Genomic DNA, 12,285 nt, shown 5'->3' with positions numbered 1-12,285 from the left:
ATTCAGGACCCATTCATATAAAAGCTCTTAAAAACTGGGAAACCTCATGGCAAGAGGACCATCCAGGAAGGACTACTCACATCATGCCTGGTGGGAAAGATGGAGATTCAAACCAGATAATTAGGACAATAAACAAAAGAAGGCAAGAGAAGGAGGGAGAGAATTTCTGAAGATTGGGAAAGTAAGTAGAGCCTGAAGGGATGATTCACTTGGCAAAGTGCCCAGTGTACAAGTGTGAGGACCTGAGTTTGATCTCCAGCACCCATGTTAAAATCCCATGGACCAATGAGTGCATCTTAACCCCAAGGCTGAGGGAGGGCTAGGGCCAGGCGCATTGGAGCACATTGGCTGGCCAGTCTAGTTGAATGAGCCCCAGATTCAATAAGAGACCATGGCTTAAAAGAAATAATATCCTGAGTAATTAAAGAAGACATTGAGTATCAAGCCTATACATAGAAACAATGAAGTAAATAAACTTGTTGTTACTCAGACAACATGATCTTGTATATGGAAAATATTAAGGAGCATCAAAAATGGATTTAACAAGAACACAAGAAAATATCAATGTACAAAATTTAAATATATTCTTATATACTTGAAATGAGCAATCGAAAATGAGATTTTTAAAATAGCATGTAAAATACAAAATATATTTAACAACAATAAAAAATGTATGCTGCAAACTAAAAAACATTTGAGAAAAAATTTTTTGAAAGACCTAAGTAAATGAAGAGATATTCCATGTTTTGGATTGGAGGACTCAATATTTTTATGCAATATTTTTAAGATGTTAATTCGCCTAAATTGATCTATAGATTCAATATAATCCCAACCCAAATTCCAGATGGCTTTTTTTTTGAAAACTTGACAAGCTAATTCTAAAACGTATATATGTGAATATGCTAAAGAACTAGACTAGCCAAGACAGTATTGAAAAAGAAAGCTAAAGCTGTAAGACTTTTATTACCTGACTTTGAGAGTTAGAACAAAATGACATAACAAAGACAGTGTAGATGAACACCTCATAGACTCAGGAAGAACTCAGAATGAGACCTTCCCATGAAAAGGGGCTTGAACTTGTCTGGGTTCTCTTTCCCCAAAATAAATGGGCAGAATCAACTGGATGTCATTGTGGAGAAAAGGAACCTTGACTTTCACCTCATGTAATTGGTAGCACAAAACAGATTAAGCATCGAAACAGAGGTGAGACTACAAAAGAAGTAGAAGAAAACATGAGAGAATCTAAATGAATGTGAGGTAAGCAAAGATTTCTTAGCTAGGTTACAAAAGGCAAGCATCATAAAAGAAAAAATCATGAAGTAGATCTCAATATGGTAAATACTGACCTCCTCTAAACACAGGCATTTAATAAAGAGACAAATTTAAGGCATAGAAAATATTCTCGGTGGTTCTATCTTTAAAGGAAAAAGCAGGAGGATTTGCTCAATAGATAACAGCAATTGCTGCCAAACCTAACAACCTAAGTTTGTCCAGAGATCTGCATGGTGGAAAGAGAAAACTGGTTCCTGCAAATTGTCCTCTAACCTCATCCATCCATTGCGACACATGTGCAACCCCTCTGCTCCAACACACATATAAAATAAGTAATGTAATTTAAAATTCTAAAGAAAAGGATGCGGTCCAAAATATGTAAAGAAACACTAAGACTCAGTAATATGAGAGCACAATAATTAAAGTGTGCAAAAGACTTAAGAAGAGCATCAGAAAGATATTCACGTAGCCAACAAGCACATGAAACAATATTTAGCATCATTAGGTGGAAGGTACAAATTAATGCCACTGTGATGGATGACTAGGTACCATTTGTATACTAAAATAAAAAGTTATAACCCTTCATCTTATACATATGTTTTCTCTGTGACCAAACACACTGCTAGGTATCCATCAGAGCAAATGAAAACTTGTATACATGCATACAAATGAGTGGATACTTTCAGCAGCTTTGTTTATAATCACCCAATTTTCAAGAAGATCCCCATGTACTTCATCAGACAAACATATAACCAAGTATATATGTTCATAAACTGGAACCCTACTCAGTAATCAAAAGAAACTACTGATTTTTCCAACAAAATAGGTATCACCCATATTTCATAATTAGTGCAAGGATCTACTAGTAAGACATTCTGATATAGACACAGGTAGAGGTAGACATCAGATTGTCTATATGAATATATAGGAATTCTATAGAAAATATGAAGGGGATGGAGTTCTGCATCTTAATTTTTATGGTGGACATGTGAATATTTGTGTCTTTAAAAACTATAAAACTAGGAGCTGGGACCTAGCTCAGTTGGTAAAGTACTTGTCACTCAAGCATGAGAACCTGAGTGCAGCCCTTAGAACTTACTTTAAAAGCTCACACTTGGAAGCCCAGCAATGGAGAGATGTGGAAGAAAGGTTCTCTGAGGCTCACTACCCAGCCAGTATAGCCTGATGAGCAAGCCCCAGGTCCCAGAGAGATGCTATTAGAAAAAAGGTGGTCCAGAGGTAGTAGTAGAGGTGGACATTTGTGAATTCTGGGGGCCAGCCAGAGCTACTCAGTGAGACTCTGCCTCATTAAGCACACATATACACACAACAACAAAAAAGACTTCTGAGGAACAACACTCTAGGTTGATGGCTGTCTTAGACTCAAAGTGCATGTACACACACATGCACACAAATTCTAGAACTATTCACTGAAAGTGATGAGTTGTAACATGTATATCACACCTCAGTAAGGCTAACTTTAAGGACTGACACCACAAGTATATTTTAATTGTTTTTTAGGTTTAATTTTATTTGTATGGGTATTGCACCAAACACATGCAGTGCCTTCAAAGGCCAGTAAAGGGCGTTGAATACCCTAGAACTGCAGTTACACACAGGTTGAACCACCATGTGGATGTTAGGAACCAAACATAGGTCCTCTCCAAGAAAAGCTAGTGCTCTTAACCACTGATCCATCTTCCCAGGCCTGGCACCAGAAGTATTATCTGAGGACTTGCCTGGAACTGTTATTACAGCTCATGGGTATAGGAAATGGCATAGCCACTTAAGAAATCAGTTAATGGTTTTCTAGGAAGTTAACACAGATCTGCTACAATACCAGGAGGCTCCATTCCTAGGTGCTCATCTAAGAGAAGGAAAAGCAAGCATTCAGTGGGCTTTTTAATGAGTGTGAATGACAGAGCTGCTCCTGGCACACAGTAACTGACTGCAGCCTAAATGTGGGGTTTACATAAAATTGTAGTCTTTATTTCTTTATCACCAAATCACAGACTTACTCAGTATTCATAAAACATGTGAATGACTCTTAAATGTCAGTGTGAGAGAAAAGAAACCATAGTCAAGAAGATAAGCATTATTTCATTCATGAATATTGGACAAGAAAGAGCAATGGCCTAGAGAAGGCGGCCTGGGTAGAAATTCTCCTGGGTCTCTGGTGGTGTGAGGAAGTAGCCTGTCCCTGATCTTGGTGAGGTGCATAAACTGTCAAGACTCATCAGACTACCCTTCCAAAATGCACACATTCTCTTATCCTGAGTTTTGACTTGGTACAGTTAAAGAAAAGAGGTCTTAGAAAGTAATTTAGAAAGGGTTCCAATACTGAGCTTTGGACCAGCTGAGTCCTTGTGGTTTATGAAATTGAGCAAAGGATACCTTTGATTTCTATAGCTGCTGTGACCATTTACTTGAGTTGATAAATGTAGCTCTTTTACCCTTCTATATAATAAAGGGAGCAGAGGGCAGCATGGTTAATACCTCCTACTTTGCTAGTTTCTATGAAACCTGCAGTATGCTCCTATTTCATTGAAAATATTGCTTCCGTTCCTGGCTGTAAACTTGAGTAGTGAAATAGAACAAGAATATTCCATTCTTACTGATCTAAAATCAGCTTACAGGCTTCATTTCATCTCAAGCCTTCTTAGAGTCTTGTAATACCGTGTTCCTCCAAAAGCCACAATTCCCCAGTCCCTGGAGATGTGCTGAGAGCTCCATTCTGTGGATGATACCAGCCATGCACATGCAACAACACGTTGTATCACAGTAGTGAAGGATTAGAGCCTCCTCCGGATCTGATCCCTAGGCTATGTTTGTGTGTATTAGTACTGTCTTATGGATTGTTTACTGATTTGGCAGCAGGTATTTAGGTAGCACCAACTGTGGTCCAGGTTTTACGATGAAGATGCCACTCTTCTCCATGAGGTCACAGGCTAGTTGGTGTGAGCTAGTGGATAGCTGGATGGCTTGTTTTATCCCTACTTCTCCAGTTACAGCCTACTCTCATGTTGTCAGTGATGACGTACTCCAACACACAAGTACCACTCCTTGATTCATAGGCCTATGATGGTGTCTCATTTTTCTGTGTGTGAAGTTAAAAGGCCACATAGAACTCTTTTGAGTCCAGTCTGCTGACCTCTCCTGTCTCATCTCTTGTCACCCTCCTACCCCCCTTCATTTTATACCAGCAGTTTGCCTCTGTCCATGGGAGCCCCAAGCATGTTTAGTCAAATAAATCTGAGGCCACTTTAGGAATGGATATTTTCATCCTTTATTTGTTCAGCCAAAGGTTTTTGGATGTATACTCAGTGTGTTGGGGACACCGGTACCTAAAAACAAATAAGAAGTGGTCACCATCCTGCCAGCAAAAGGTGAGGTTAACTGGAAGATGGGACCGAGTGCTGGAGCTATCCATGTGCAAGATAAGATGGGGAAGGGCATCACAGTCTAACACAGCCAGAAGAGACATGCGAGAAGGACCAAAGGTAAGACCAGGAAGTAGAGGAAGGACCAGAGTAGGTGTGGTCAAAAGCACAAATTTGGACTTCAAATGGGGGCAGTGGGAAATGAGCTTAAAAAAAAGCCAGTGGTTTGCCATGTTCCACGCTATGATGTATCCCATTGGTAAGGGAATCCTACTTTTCACTGTTTCTCAACTTCCCAAAATCTGGCCAAAGCTTCCCTCTGTCCCACATCAACAATATATGACTTGAGTGTGGGGGATAGTTGCATGAATGGTGTCACCTCTGACCAGCATACACTCCTTCAACCCTTCTGATTTTAAGGAATTGTCTTTGTTCCACACTGGGCGGCTGCCCACCACCAGTGGCCACTCCATTTGTACATTCCAAACAGGAAGCAAAGGAGCATCATGACCTAGCACACCTTGGCTAGAGTGTGTGTGTGTATGATTTGTAGACAATCGAGGACTTTATGGGCTTCATTAAAGACGCCGGGGCAGGAGCACTGTGGGACATCAGAAGAGCCCTCAGCAGTAAACCACAACTCCGAGCTTTGGAATGCCATAAATGTTTAAGAGACTTCCTTCCTTTCATTACTGAATTTTACTTCACTTTTATACCGGTAAAGAGTTGTGCTTTATTGGTTGAAATTTCTTGATTCCGCTTTCCCCAGGTCTGTTTAAAGCTACATTTTATCTTTGAGGATGTTTGGCTCACCATGGAGGAAGTGCTGCCAGCAAATTCAATTAACTGGCAGAGCTCACAGATATTGTACATGGATTTCTTTTTTTCCTCCTTTTTCATAACTGCTACATAAACACAGCTGGGTTTAATATTTGTTGTAACAAAGATTTAACGTGAATCATTTTACTCCGGGTAATTAATGCTTGGAATGCTGGTTCCTCAGCTTGCTTTGTAATCCTATTCGTTTCCTTACTTGTGCTATCTAGATAATGAAGTGTGCTCCTCCAGGTCTCTGCCCTGCCTTAAAACTGCTTAATATTTGGCCGTTCCCACTAGAGAGCAGATGCTTTTCTTTGCAAGAATTGAATTTCTGTCAGCTCTTTTATGCATCATGTGTTTGGAACTGTAAGTGGATCAAGTTGTTCATCACAGCAGGGACACTGTGAAGCACTTCTATTACATGCACTTCCCACCCCCACCCCACTTCCTGTTTTCTTCCCTCCCCTGAGGAGGTAGAGATGCCCAGATCCCCTTGGGAGATAGCTCACTCTGTGTGGATACACCCATGTGATCCACCATAGATCCGGCCTGACTGCCTTCCTGAGCATGGAAATCCATATCCCTTCAGCCCTGTCTTGTTGCTGAAACAAACTCTGTTATATCTTGGTAAACACCAAGCACTTCATTAACTCCCAAATACATACTGAGTTTGGCTCACTAAATAAAATCACGAAGCCCAGCATCATGAGTGACATTCCAGTAATTGATACCCTAGAAAATGTTCATTGTGAACCCATTATTCTTTTTTGATGCTAAAATTGGGTAATTTTGGCTTTGGAGTTGGACTAATACAGAAGAAAACCACTATCTGTTAGGCACCTGCTATGTGACAGGCACTGTTCTAGGGGCTTTGATAGTCTTGATGTTTGATCAGTTTAACAATTAAAAAAAAAAAAAAGAAAAGAAAAAAGCACTTTTTGGGGATGCTCCTGCCGTGATAATGCTCATCCTTGGGTCTGAACTCAGCTCGCTTGTAGTGAACTGAGACATGCTCTTAGTAGGTGTCATTTAGTTTGCAGTTACCATTTGTGGCACATTCACTGGTCTCCAGAGATATGCTGATGTAGTACAGTCCTTACAGTGAACTGGTAAAACAGACTTTGCCTTTGAAGAAAGTCATCCTGTCTTCTGACAAACATTTGTAGTCAACTGAGGTCTTTTTCTAAGGACTTTTCATTAGGGTTGGATAGTAGTGATGAGAAATCTGAGTCCTCCTTTGCTTTTGTTTCCTAGTCTGTTTGTTGTTAATGTTGGTAGTTTTAAAAAGTGACAGAGGTTATGTTGTTTTTTTTTTTTTTTTTAAAAAAAAGTGCCTAACTTTCCTTTTGAAAGCACCTTTGATTTTTTTTTCAAAGGCAACTTCCATTTTTATTTTGTGTGTTCTGTTTGCAAGAGAATGCTTCTTGGTTTATTCACGTTGACAACTGAAAAGCCTTAGGCCTAATTAAAAGAATTTTCACAAGCACCTTTACTGAACCATTTCATTACGCAGCACTGCACAGATTGCATTGTGAAGCATGGTGATGGTTTAAATCTGACCTTTAATCCTGGCCTGCCAGGAGTTTGGGGCAGGGAGCCCTGCTTTGAAAACACTCCCCCCAAAGCATACACGCATACACTTGCACATGTTTGGTTAGAAATAATCTTGTTATTGAGTAGCTACCTACTAGTATAAATAAATGTCACTTTGAGCACAGATCCTTTAATCTTCAGTAATTTGTATAAGATTTTTTAGCTTCAGTGCGTGTGTGTGTGTGTGTGTGTGTGTGTGTGTAGTGTGTGTGTGTAGTATTAAAGCTGAATTGTTTTATAGAAAAAAACAAAGACAATTTTACTTACTCCAGACAAAAAAAGGAAAGGATTGGAGCAAGTGAATTTTGCAAATGAGTAAAAGGGTAGGAAAGTGCAAGTATCTTGGCTACTGTGAGTTTTTCTCTTGGTTGCCAAGGTCTTCAAATTCAGTGTGTGGAAAGGGGCTGGAGTGCATGTGTGTATACTAGATCCTATCTGGACTTTCTTTAATAGCTACTGAAAGTGGGAGTCTCTTAGTTTTGTTTTTAAATTATATTTTTTATTCTAAGAATAACATTCTAAGGATTTGAGAGTTTTTCACAGGATACTCACCAGAGCCATTGTTGCATAGTGAAATAAGCATTCACATAATGGAAATTGATCTTTTTGTCTGATGAAAAGCTGGTTAGAATTAGGACTCTTGCCAGCTTTCTGACTTACATGTAGCCCATAAGTTGTTAGGAGAGAGGGGGAACAGAGATCCCCAGGGTCATCACCGGCACCACCGCAGAGCTCTGCATCACTAGCATAGCCCTACACTCCCCACAGAGAACTGAGGGCTTTGTGGGGAAAATGGGATGCAGAAGACACAATTAAACCCAACTGAGGTCAAGGTCCAACCATCTTCTCAAGAAAGAAATAGAAACAGGGAAATGAGAGGAAGCAGTAATGGAGATGCATTAGGTTGGGAGACAGTAAGCTAGTGCCATGGACAAGTGCAATTGCTGCCCTAAGAAACCCTGGTAGCAGTGAAAATTAACAGGCTAGCACAGGCAGTGGGTAGAACAGACCCAGGCTTGACTCTGGCTTCTGCCCACCACTGGACTATGTATGAAATGGAAGTCTAAGTCTCAGTGTCCTCATCTGTGTAATGGGGATGACAGCTCCTATCTCACCGAGTTTTTCTGGTCTTCGTTGGATGTTGGGCATGTGAACATTTGCTGTATCATTTACTTACTAGCAGGGTGTTCCTGTTTCTTTCTTGATGGGTCCATAGTTCTTTCAGAAGTTATCACTGGAAAGAGAGTGCTATGAGATTACCCTCACATGCCAACACTTTCTGCTTCAGACTAGAGACAAAGAACCAACAAAGGGATAGAGAGATTAGACAAGGGCTGTGGAGATGGCTCAGTAGATAAACATGAAGACCTGAGTTAGGATCCCAGGAACCACTTAAAGAAGCCAATGACTGCAGCATATAAGTAATCTGAGAGCTGGGAAGGCAGAAACAGGAGGGTCCCTGATACTTAGGGGCCATTCAGTATAGCCAGACAGGTTCAGTGAGAGACTGTCTCAAAATAAGGTGGCTGGGTTGGGGAGGTGGTTCAACCAATTAAAGTGTTTATATCCCCAGGATCCACATAAAATCCAGGAGGACTTGGTGGCCCACTTGTAGTATCTGTGTACAAAGTAGTGGAGAAGGGATTCCTCAAAGCAAGCTTGCTAGCTTGACTAACCAAATCTGTGAGTTGTAGAGGCAGCAAGAGACTTTTCTTTGAGAAACAAGGTGGAAAGTGATCAGTGAAGACACCTTCACATATACACATATATACACCAAAACAAGGGTGCAGGACCATAAAGAAAGACACCACCATCGATCTTGGACCTCAGTCAGTGTACTCTCCAGTAACTAAATAGACTAACAAAGGTATTTATTTATTTATTTATTCATTCATTCATTCATTTATTCATTCATTCATTCATTCATTCATTTATTTATTTATTTATTGGCAGCTAGTGGGACGAGAACAAAGTGAGCTAGTATCTTTCTCTTCTTTGCAGTGGAGAAAACAAGTCACTCTACCCACTGTACCCAGCCATTCCCCAGGCATTTTTAAACAAACTCTTAATGTCTTACCTTTTTTAGGCAACTTTAGCAGTCATTTTTCTGTGGGTCCTGCATGTCCAGTTCATTCAGCATACCATCAGGCAGTCCAGGCAAGAGCAATTTCTTGCCTAAATGGCTAGCAAACTCCATAAGGATCCTCTTTGATGCCTGTCATCCTCTTGAAGTAGATTGGTGCTGCCAGGAGCAGATGTGTCTCATTGTCATGAAAAGTCCTAAGTTCTTAAAACATTTAAATGCCATATTCTATAAGTCTTTGAAAGGTTTGAAGAATACCTATCTGAAATATATCTCTATACATCTTGAAAACCTAACTAACATGACTACAAGCTTGACTATTACAGATGACTATCTATTAACCTGTATTTCTTAATTATACATTACATTTTTAAATGAGCTGCACACAGTATCTTAATCAAGAGCAGAAATATACATATAACAAAATTGACCTTAAATTTGTATCAATAAACCAAGATCCATACCAATACAAAATTTTCATCTCTATATCATATCCCCCTATTTTTTAAATTGTTTATGATTATTAATTATTTAAAATTAACCTCCTTTAAATAAAAACAAACATTTATAAACAATCATTTTGGGAATTTGGATGTAGCTTTCTCCGAACTGCTTCATGCTATTTGTTGGGTGACACATTTTTAGGGTTCATGGAGGTCTTTTGGGGGGTCTTGTTTCACAAAACCATATTAGCCTGGTTCTTATCTTCTGTGGAAACAAAAGCAGAACCTCTTTTCCAAAGCAACATATCCTTAGGCCCAATTTTTGAAGTCAAAATATAATGAAGTTACAATATATATGTTGGTTTAGCTTAGCAGCCCCCAGAATCAAATATTTCTCTACAAATCAAAAAATTCAAAGAAAACACAATAATATGCATAACCCAGACTCTCTGTGTATTTTCCATCTTTACATGGCTTATTTTTCTTTACTCCTTTAATCTATGATTTCATACTCTTTTATATTACTTTTACTGTCTTGTTAAAGACTTTGTTTTATTTTTTAAAGTATTTCTTTTTGTAACTGTCTATATTCTTTCTTCTCTCTCCCAAGACTACTACATTTTTTAAACACTCTGTCTCGTTTAGAGGTCTTTTATGTCTGAATCTGTCCCATTGTGCATCTGAAATTCTTTTCTGACAAGGAGCATTTTTAAATAGTAAGTAGTGTGGTCACGGTAGCCCTGGATACTGGCTTCACGTCCTCTTAACATGGCCAGGGGATTTGGTCCAGGATTAAAATGGTTGTATTTGATTATTTACAAGATTACTAGGACAGCCGTAGATAGATGGCATTGAGAAGAAAGTAAAAGCAGATAGCTCACCCAGAGAGTGAATTGAGCTGTACCTCACAGGGCCAAAGTCATGTTCATTGAAAGGTGAGGGCAGGTTTGGGATGGTGTTGATGAAATGTGTGCAGTTCTGCGCAGGGATGAAGAGGTGTAGATCTGGCCTATGGCTCAGGAGCTGGCTGAATTGTGCTGCAGTGCCCAGGAGAGATTGCAGCGGAAGAGGGCTGCTGTGGCAAGGAACTGTTGAGACAGTCTTGTGCCCTCTTCCCTTTGTTTTTTGTCTTCCTCCTGTGGCAACTGATTAAAAGGAGGAAGCTATCCTCACTGATACTTCTTCTACCCCAAATTACCCCTGAAAAACCCCTATGTAATGATTTGACCAGCACCCCAGGAACACTCAGGGCTAGTTTAGTTTTAGATGTATGATGGCGAGTTATTTAATCCTTCTATTTTCTTCCCTTGCTTTTATTTAAGAGACAGAATGCTGAGCTATTAGGTACACATAGACTTGCAGTTTAAAAGTTTGAAGTGCTGTCAGGTCAAGACAAAAGCTTCTCCATGGCTCAGAATGAACAAGGTCTTCAGAAGTCTTGGCCTAGGTGCTCATGGGGTATCAGGAGCCCAGGACCACTGGTTAGCTTCAGACCAGCAGGGGCAGACAGGAAGGAGCTCTCTTCTGTTTGCTCAGTTACCATCAGTGACTCCTTCTTTGTGTAAGATGGTAATGAGGCCATTAGGAGAGGCTCACCTGAAGTGCAGCTTGTGAATCCAAGGTAATTAAACACCTTCTGAATGAAAGGGAAAGGCCAGGGAAGGTTAAGTGAGGAATAATCCGCAGCACAGGTGGCCCAAGGCCTTTGAGGAACCAGAAGAGCGACAGCACAGGCACTATTTCAAAGGATGGAAATGTCATCCTTGTCCTCGAAAGGGACAAGGTTTTTATTATGGGGGTGGGGGGTGTGGAATAGGTAATTATTTTTCTAACATTTTAGTAAAGCATATTTTTTCATACTTTTTTCTCACATTGAAAATCCATGACAGAACCTACCTGGGGTCAAGAGACCCTCAGGGGCTTTCAGTACTGCCACCTTTGAGTCTGTGATCCCAGAAAGGGAAGCACAGCAGAGCAGTACATGTGCACTCAACGTGCATGTGCATACACATGTACATGCTATGATAGATGCCTAACTACTTTCAGATAGAGACTGTGTTCTCTTATCCCTCACTTTATAGTAGCTGGCCCCTGGCACTTGTTCCTGTACCTTCTGCCCTTATTATAGTCCAGGCAAATAACCCACCCCTATAGCAACCTCACAGGAGTGTTCCCTTTACTTGGTTAACCATATTTTAATGACTGACTGTGTTAGCATTGTGCTCTGTAACTTCACCAGTCCTTTTAGCTGATCTTCACTGCAAAGTTCCAGCAATAGAAGAGTTTTGCTAATCAGGTTCTTACATCCAAACCTCTGCTGTCTCCATACCATGAATCCTTATAATAGCCACCAGTACCCAGTATTCATCATCCCAAAGCAGAATAAAATGTAGTATACAATAGAATATTATTCAACCACAGAAAGAAATGAAGACCTCATATCTATGACTATAAAAAAAAAACAGCATTGTGATACATGGAAGAATCTGGTCATGTGTGACTACCTGCTGGTCCTGTGATTTCATGCACGTGACTTATGCAGCATGGGCAGGGCAGGTAGATAGTTGTCCAGATGAGGGTGGGACATGAGGTTTCTTCTGGAGGTGAAATGTTCTAGAATTAGATGGTTGTGATTATAGTGCAGCACTTAGACCACCAAACTGTATTCTCTAAATGAGTGCTTTTAGAGATATAT

General features: G+C 40.0%; 1 protein-coding gene across 4 annotated transcripts in view; it reads left to right on the top strand.

The window, feature by feature from the left end:
• The window catches only part of Dennd1a (DENN domain containing 1A), a 536,773-nt gene that overhangs the window by 370,799 nt on the left and 153,689 nt on the right, over window positions 1-12,285 (top strand). The gene's annotated exons all lie outside the window — the stretch shown is intronic.

This window comes from Microtus ochrogaster, chromosome 4 (assembly GCF_000317375.1).
Source record: "Microtus ochrogaster isolate Prairie Vole_2 chromosome 4, MicOch1.0, whole genome shotgun sequence".
Taxonomy (NCBI): domain Eukaryota; kingdom Metazoa; phylum Chordata; class Mammalia; order Rodentia; family Cricetidae; genus Microtus; species Microtus ochrogaster.
The sequence above is the reverse complement of the archived record's forward strand: the minus strand, read 5'-3'. Positions and strand labels throughout refer to the sequence as shown.